Raw genomic sequence first — 8,261 nt, forward strand, 5'->3', positions numbered from 1 at the left:
AACTTTCTGTTTCAGTGAACTGATTCAAACTGATTCAACAATTAACTATAATCCTTCTTAGTGTTCATTCAGTTAAAAAAAACAGTAAGGAAAACACTGGTTATTTTAACTAGATCTACTGTATTTTACTTCTGGCATAAAACATTTTAAATCATTTCAGTGAATCAGTCCAAACTGTCTGTTTCAATGAACTGACTGAAATGAAGTCTGATTCAACAATTCATTTGCAACGTCACCGTTTACAGAAGTGTTTTTCATGCATTAAAATATTTCGTAAAAACAAAAGATAAAAATATGATAAATGTAAGTAAACTGCAGTTTCTGATTATGGAATGCTATATTAGTGCATATAAATGAAAGTAACTATCATCCTTATTGTTCATTTATCAAAACAGTAAGGAAAACACTGATTATTTTAACTAGATGTACTGTATTTTACTTCAGACATAAAACATTTAAAAGCAGTTCACTGAATCAGTAGGGTTGCAAAGGGGTGGAAATTCAACTTTCCTGGAAAGTTTCCAAAAATGTCTGGAATGTTTCCGAAATTGACTGGAAATTTTCCACCTTTTTGCAACCCTAACCAGTTCAAACTGTCCGTTTTAAAGAATTTATTCAAAATCTGATTCAACAATTTATGTGTGACAATGCTTAAAGTTTACAGAAGTCTTGTGGCATTTTTAATACATTAAAATGTTTTGTTTGATCTTCTGTGGAAAATCTTGATAACCTAAAATTAAATAAATCACACTTCCAAGTCATTTCAGGGCAAATGCATACATATTAAGATATCAAATATAATCAGGGTAATATTTTCAGATATTTTTCGCTATAACAGTCTAACCTGAACTCTACAAACAGAGAAATCATTCATGCAATCATGCATTTCTCCCCCAAATCAATTGCTGCTTTGAACAAAAGCAATGATGTTCTAACAAAACACTGTGTTATCATCCATCCTTACAGAATGAAACCTTTTAAAACAGAGCTAACTGTCAACAGAATGGGATTTTGTTTTGGTTGTTATTATGCCGAGCGAGCGAGCGAGAGAGAGAAAGCAAGAGAGAGAGAGAGTGTGTGTGTGCGATGGCTGCCGATGTATCATAATGAACAGGAGTCCACTGGCGTCCTCACTGCTGACTGTCAATCACGGTTCCGCGGCGACGCTCCCTTGATCAGATCACATCGCCGGCTAAGTACAGATCAAACCATCCTGACAAATGTTAAAAACACCAAATTTACATGGAGCCAGTAAGCGTGACCCCGACGAAAGAGGAAAGACATCGAGACAAACACCTTTCAGTGTCTTTTCTTACACGATTATCGACTAAAAATAACCCACGGCGCGCTAAATGAATCAAATCAAGCATTCTGCAAATCAATACGTGTGGCGCGTTCAAGTCCTCATTTGTAGATTCACCTCATGGAGAGGCCGATAAACTCGTTAGAGATGAGGGCACTTCACCTCCATTCAGGTTTATGATGAACCGCCACATCTTTTACATCATCTGACAGTCTTTTTGTCCGGTATCTCAACATTTACAAGCATGACATTTTTGATTTACGCTACAGTGCACAACAGAGAGAATCCTAGCCACGATCGATGCAATCATCTTTACGAATCCATGAAGTACAACGAGCATTTAATAATGAAGTAACATAAGCAAACAAAAGGAAAATGCAATTCCGTACGTTTAAGGAATAATGCATGTATGCATGCTTTCTCCAGGCACGACTCTGGAGGATAATTTCAGAGCGAATCTGAGAAGGCCTACAGCATATGTGCATTTTAAAAAACATACATCCCGTATGCTGTCAGTCACCGCCAGGGAGGTAGAGAGAGAAGCCGACAGACAGAAAGTGTCTAAATGAGCCGGTGGAGAAGAGCGGGAGGGGGGGGGATGTCAAGGATTCATGGTCCTTCATCTTTGCAGTAGAGCAAACACATCTCTCAGTATAGCAACAGACAGCTGCAACCACTTCCAAATGCACTCTAACTTAGATCAGTGAAAGAATTGTCAGCGCACAGCGAATCATACGAAGATAACACAGCCAGCTGCCACGAGAGAGAGCCGGCGAGAGATAGATCCCTGCGTGGAAATGAAATTTGTTGCGTTTTGCACGCATCCGTCTCCCTTGGGGTCCTCCTCTGCGTTCGGATGAAAAGCGCGTGAGATGACGCTTAACATATTTGCTTAAAGATGACAAGCCGCAACTGATTTCATTTGAGCCGGGCTTTTGTCTGAAACGGAGACAGGGGGTACCGAATAAGATTTGTTACACAGACTGACAAATGTATCCGTCTGTACGGATGAGTGTTTCATCAATTTGAAACGGCCCCCGAGATCCCCCAAGGTGCTCATCCGCCAGCGAGCCGAGTTAGTCTGAAGGTTCCCTTTAATTGTCACCATTAGATTGAGATAAAACCTGTCATTCTCATTTATACAAACAATCCCAGGAGGCCCGGGCCACTTACACGTCTAACGCACCGACAGCATCGTCTTCTGCTAACGCTGGGCTTCGAAATCTCAAATACCGGGCAGTGTGATGCTAGAGACTTTGCTATATTGCAGTGTATATATTGACTATTATACAGTATTTACACAAAGAAAAATTACAATGCGAAAATATACAATGTGCAGCGGAGCTTAGCGCTTTTACTGATGTGTGCCACAGGTTTGTGTACATTATAAAAAGTGAGTTTTCAAAGCCAAAACAAACCTTCTTGCTGTAAATTCAGTGTTTTTGCTTCATAATTTTATGTTTAATTCAATGGCATTTCTTCGCAATTATGTGTGAAGGTTACTAGTAATTTCTGAAAATCCTACACTATTTTTTTTCAGTTTAAATTGGTTTTTATATATATATATATATATATATATATATTGTGGCTCATCCAATTAGAACTTAGAGTTTTAAATATTTTAGTTTCGCATTCAAGTGTGACATGCATTTTTGCACTATTGCCAAATTTATCATTATTTTTATATTTTGTGTCCATGAACTTCTAAATAAAAAAAGTTTTGTTTGTAAGTTTCGTTTCATTCAATAGATGATCCAAACATATGCATTACCACATGGCTATTTCATATATATATATATATTTTTTTTTTTAGCATTTCAAGCAAAAATTACTATATTGTGATATATCACAGTTACTGTGATCTAAAATTATTCATACCATGATATAAGTTTTTGGCCATATATCGCCTTTCAGGAACATTTCATGGGGAGCTTTGTTCTTATACAAGCACAAGGAGGAGAAAAAAAATGAAATATATATATATATATATATATATATATATATATATATATATATATATACACACACAAGTATATTCTCCATATCATGCCATGATGAGTAATAGCTCACAATCCAAGTCTGATGCATTTGCTTCGAAAAGCTCAGCATGTCAAATATGGATCAGAACAACTCAATGTGAATACATGCAATTCACTATTCTGCTTTTTTATTTTGCTAGACTAACCAGCTTGATTTAGGCTTATTAAATAATATAGAGTAATTGGCCTGAATAAATCCAGATCAAATATTTTAGCTTATTTGTCAAATCCTTTTCACAGTGTACATGACTGATGGTCTATTTAAAAACTACAGTGCATTTCACACACACCCTCCAAACGTTAATGGCCACACATGAATATGTAAAAGAGCAATTTGTAACCCCAGCTGAACAAAAGGAAAGTGAAATCTGCATATTGAAAAATATTATATTTACAAAAGATATGACTGGTCAAGTCAGCATCTGGCTTGATTAATAATGATGCTGTTTACTGTTGCCAATATTAATACATCAGATCAGACCAACAAGCAAGTCAAAAAAATTAATAAATAAATAAAAAATTCGGACTAGTTCCAACTGAATGCAAGTTTGATTAATGTGCATTAAAGCTATTGCATATTACAAAACATATAAACAGACCTATGATTTTGGATGCATATATTTTATATGCAGTTAATACAAGGCTGCAAAATAGTTGCCTTCACTAAAACAAATTAATTTTAAAGTACAAAAAACTCTGAAATAATGAGATTATTAAAAAATCATTGAACAAGTTTTTTAGATGCATTTTCATTGCATGCCACTTAACACTGCACAATAAACTATTTTTTCTAATGAAAAGCTATTTTATCTATCTATCTGAGTGTTTACATGCATTTACATCTTAGATGATGCGGTGTAAAATGCTGCAAAATATTTGCAAATTACTTTTTAAAGTACAAAAACTCAAATAATGAGATGATGTAATGCATGACTAAAAATAAAAAATTGTAAAAAAATAAATAAATCACAGAATAATTAGACAAAAAGGCTCGACATAATTTTAGACGCATTTTCACTGCATGACACCGTTGAAACTCCACAGTATACTGTCTAATTCTAAATATGTTTTTACTGTATTCAACACATTTGTGCAAAAATTGCCAAAAAATAATGTGTTAAAGCCAATTAACTGCATGATGCATGCAGCTAAATACAAATAATAGTTCATTCAAATGTTACAAGAATACAAACTAATGAACATTAAAGCTAACATTACAACTATATGTTTGCATCTTGTCAAAATATTGCCCAAACGTAAGCCTCAACCTAATTGCATGCACACATCTGCTAATTGCCTCATCAGCCGTGCGATTCTGAGCGTCTTCCATAGGTCTGTGTATATAGCGATCCGCCTGTAGCCCTGTGCTAGAATGTCAACACCAGATACATCAAGCAAAGAGGGTGCTGAAAAGGGGAGGGGTCAGCATCTGTCATCACGCACACCAAAAAACTCAACATGAGGTTTCATGTCAACCCTGCGGACTCACACACGCAGCTACACATACACACATGCGGGCTCACGCCAACTGACGTGCCATGCAATCAGGAGTGTGTGAAGCTGTTGTGTCGTTTAACATGCTCATAAAGCCCAGCCTGGGGTTAAATCGGGACTGAGTTAACGACGACAGCACTTTCACACATCAACCACTCGCTGCATCCACAAGGAATCACTCCGAGCACATCCCTTTGTCAAAATAGTATCATATTAAAAGCTTAGTAATAATTATTAATAACATTTACACCTCAAACTCATATCTGCAAAGCTAACTCAGGTCACCAATGCCTGTTGTGTTAATATACCTCTGCTAACTGTAGTGCATTACACATCTAATGACTTATTAAACCTCAAAAACACATGGTCAATGTCCACTTTGATTAAAACACATCACAAAAAACACTCTACAGTAATGAAATCACTCAACATGTAGTGCATTTTTCTATTGATAGAGTCGAAGAGGCTTGGAAAACACACTTCAGTCTTCGCCAGGCAATTTTGATTGTGTTTTTAAATAACAAAACGCAAATGCAAGGGGTTTTCAGAACATTATAACATTATAAATGAAAAATGGATGAGAGATGGGGCTTTGCTTTTTTGTTTTTTAGTTAGTTGGTTGAGAGGGAGAAGCAAAGGTTTGAATATGAAAATGTAATACATTTCAAACAAATCAACATGCAATTGCCTTAAAAAAGCACTACAAGTTGGCGATGACGGTAGCATAACCTTCAACAAATCAATACCTGACCTCAAGTTTCAAGTCTGACAACATCCACAGAACTAAGAGCCGGTGCAGAAAAATCCACAAGTATGCAGAAGAAAGAACGTGTATAGAAAAATAGCAAAATGTGCATAATGCTGGGCACACATCAAAAATGCATGCAAATATGTGCTCAAGAACTACATAAAATGTAGTAATATACAACCCCCCTGATGGATGAAGCCCAATATTAAGGCTGAAAAATGTATGCGTCCACATACAGTCATTCCATCTGCTCTCTATGCCCGCTTAGTATTTGATACTAAATAGTGAATATGTACAGGGAGCTAATCTTACCCTTAAAATGACTTTAAACTGAGTGTATTCAGATTGATTTAGTCTATTAAATAACATAATTGACTTAAAAAAAACAGGTTTTGTACATTTGTAAGCTGTTTGAGAAAGATTTTGGGTGTATTGAAAACAGAGATTTTGAATAATGTGAATGTAAATCACTCCAGACTGAAGTTTTATGTAAATACAATTATGCAAATACAACTCCATAAACTGCTAATAAACTCAAATCTAACGGATTTTTATCTAAATCTAATTACGTTTAGATACAAATTCAAGCCAAAACAACTACAGCCTAGAAAAATTTAATATATAAAACATAAATTTTGGTCAGCAAAAGGGCTCGTTTATGACATAAGACGATACATTCAAATACTATAGTGAACATTAATGATACTTTTTTATCTTTAAATACCTAAATTATAATAAATGTTTAAATCCCTCGCGTTTAATTGAAGAGTAAGTTCACTTCTCGTCGCTAATCATCATTTTGACAGCAGAAATAGTGTTATCTTAGTTCTGACAGATATCTGCGACTGATGTAAACACATCGGACACTTATAATTACCGTGTCTATATGCCAATTTACGCAACTTTTATTCAAAAGCGCATCAGTTAAATCAAGATATATACATGTGCGTGTGCTTTATGCGAGTGAAATTGCATAAAATGCATTATTATGGACATACAATCTAACAGGTTACATGAATATTGCCCCTGTTCAAAGTCTAGTACGCATCGCATGACTAAAACAAAGCACATCATGCATGTACACGCACACTTTGTAAAGAGTGTATGGCAAAATATAAACAATAAATCAACATACCATGCACACTGGAGCTAGTGATCATCTTCTCGGAGGAGAAAACAGGAGAAAGGAAAACGTGAATTCCAAAGGTTCCTCTCAGCTATCGACTTACACTGTGAAAACCAGGGGCCTTTCGTCAGGTACTCATTTAACCTACATGCATATAATTAAGAAGGCAAAACCGACAAAAGCTCTTGGACAACACGTGAGAGGAGGTGGAGGAGAGAGAGAGGAGGAGAGAGAGGGAGCGATGGGAAGAGGGGGGGGCACATGACCACGACAGCGAGCTCATGTCAGTTTTTCTCCCAGGCGGAGTAAAACATGGGTTTCAAAGAAACGAGATTCTCCACATGGAGACATGCATGGCATGTCCATTTACTTCAAAAACACATTTCCGAATGCCGAAAAGTCAAGTATTCAAAAGATGCATGACATGCGAAAAAGAAAAGCTGCAAAAAAACAAAAACTTTTCCAGACGATAATCGTGTATAATGCGGTTCCTGTGCTGCAGAAAGTTACTTTGTAAGAATTTCAACCCCACCCACTCTCACTTTCCAATGCAAAATCGAACACTGACATAATTAATCATATTCAACTATTACTGACCAACTTCATCCGCGCGAGCGTTAACATCCCGCTGCACGCGCAGCTCTTATGGAAACACAGTGCGTGCGTTTAAGATGCGGCCAGCGCGAGCGCTTCATTTCAGCCTGGTGATGCATGGACTGGACATGCGTTGCGATAAAGGCAGGCGCTCCTCTCCTGTAGTCCAGTTCAATTTCTAATCTCGGTGGAAATAGCCGGGTTAACTCTTACCTGTTAGTATGACAGGATAACCTCTCGGGTTAGAGCGGCATCGATCCGACGGGCTCGCTGATGAATGCTTGCGCGGGTTAAGCGACTTGAAACCATTCCAAGTTAGTGTGGGGAAGACTGACCACTGCCTCTGCCATGTTGGAATTTCAAACCCCAAACAGCTGCTCTAGAGAAGCACAGCGTGCCGCAGATTGCGCATGCGCGCTGTTGGAGAGCCAAATTCAAAGCAACGCAGCGCGCTCGGTTGAATTTGCTTAAACACAGGGTGTCTTGTCACACTTACACTTCTGACAGGAATTATTCATTTACGGGATGTTTTTGTCTCTATAAACGATTTCCAAATGGCACACGAGATAAAATAATATGCAATATTATTGTTACACTGTAAAATACACGTTATAGTAAGCGAGAAAAATTGTTGAGCATGCACATACATAATTATTTGAACTGAATTGCGGTAAAGTAAAACAGACAGATCAAAGTCAAAGTGTATTCAGAACTACATTAACATAAATAAAAGAAATCTGCCAGGGTTGGCTAATAATTATAGAAATAAATGTAAATATTTGCATATCGCTATTGTAGCGATATTTCTGTTGCACCGCAACGCGCTACGGTATTTCATGTTTCTTGCTAAAAAATTGACTATTGTGACAATTTGTTGTAATCACTATATATATATATATATATATATATATATATATATATATATATATATATATATATATATATATATATATATAT

The 8,261-nt window shown here is 36.5% G+C and overlaps 1 protein-coding gene across 1 annotated transcript in view; it reads right to left on the bottom strand.

Moving 5' to 3' along the window:
• LOC107600675 (fidgetin) overlaps positions 1 to 7,693 on the bottom strand; it is a 73,113-nt gene extending 65,420 nt beyond the window's left edge. Inside the window, exon 1 of the mRNA XM_016292633.1 lies at positions 7,518 to 7,693. The gene's annotated coding sequence lies outside the window, so the exon portion shown is untranslated. The remainder of the gene's footprint in view (positions 1 to 7,517) is intronic.
• Between the last annotated feature and the right edge of the window lie 568 nt (positions 7,694 to 8,261).

Source organism: Sinocyclocheilus grahami, unplaced genomic scaffold (assembly GCF_001515645.1).
Source record: "Sinocyclocheilus grahami isolate Dianchi unplaced genomic scaffold, SAMN03320097.WGS_v1.1 scaffold289.1, whole genome shotgun sequence".
NCBI classification, from domain to species: domain Eukaryota; kingdom Metazoa; phylum Chordata; class Actinopteri; order Cypriniformes; family Cyprinidae; genus Sinocyclocheilus; species Sinocyclocheilus grahami.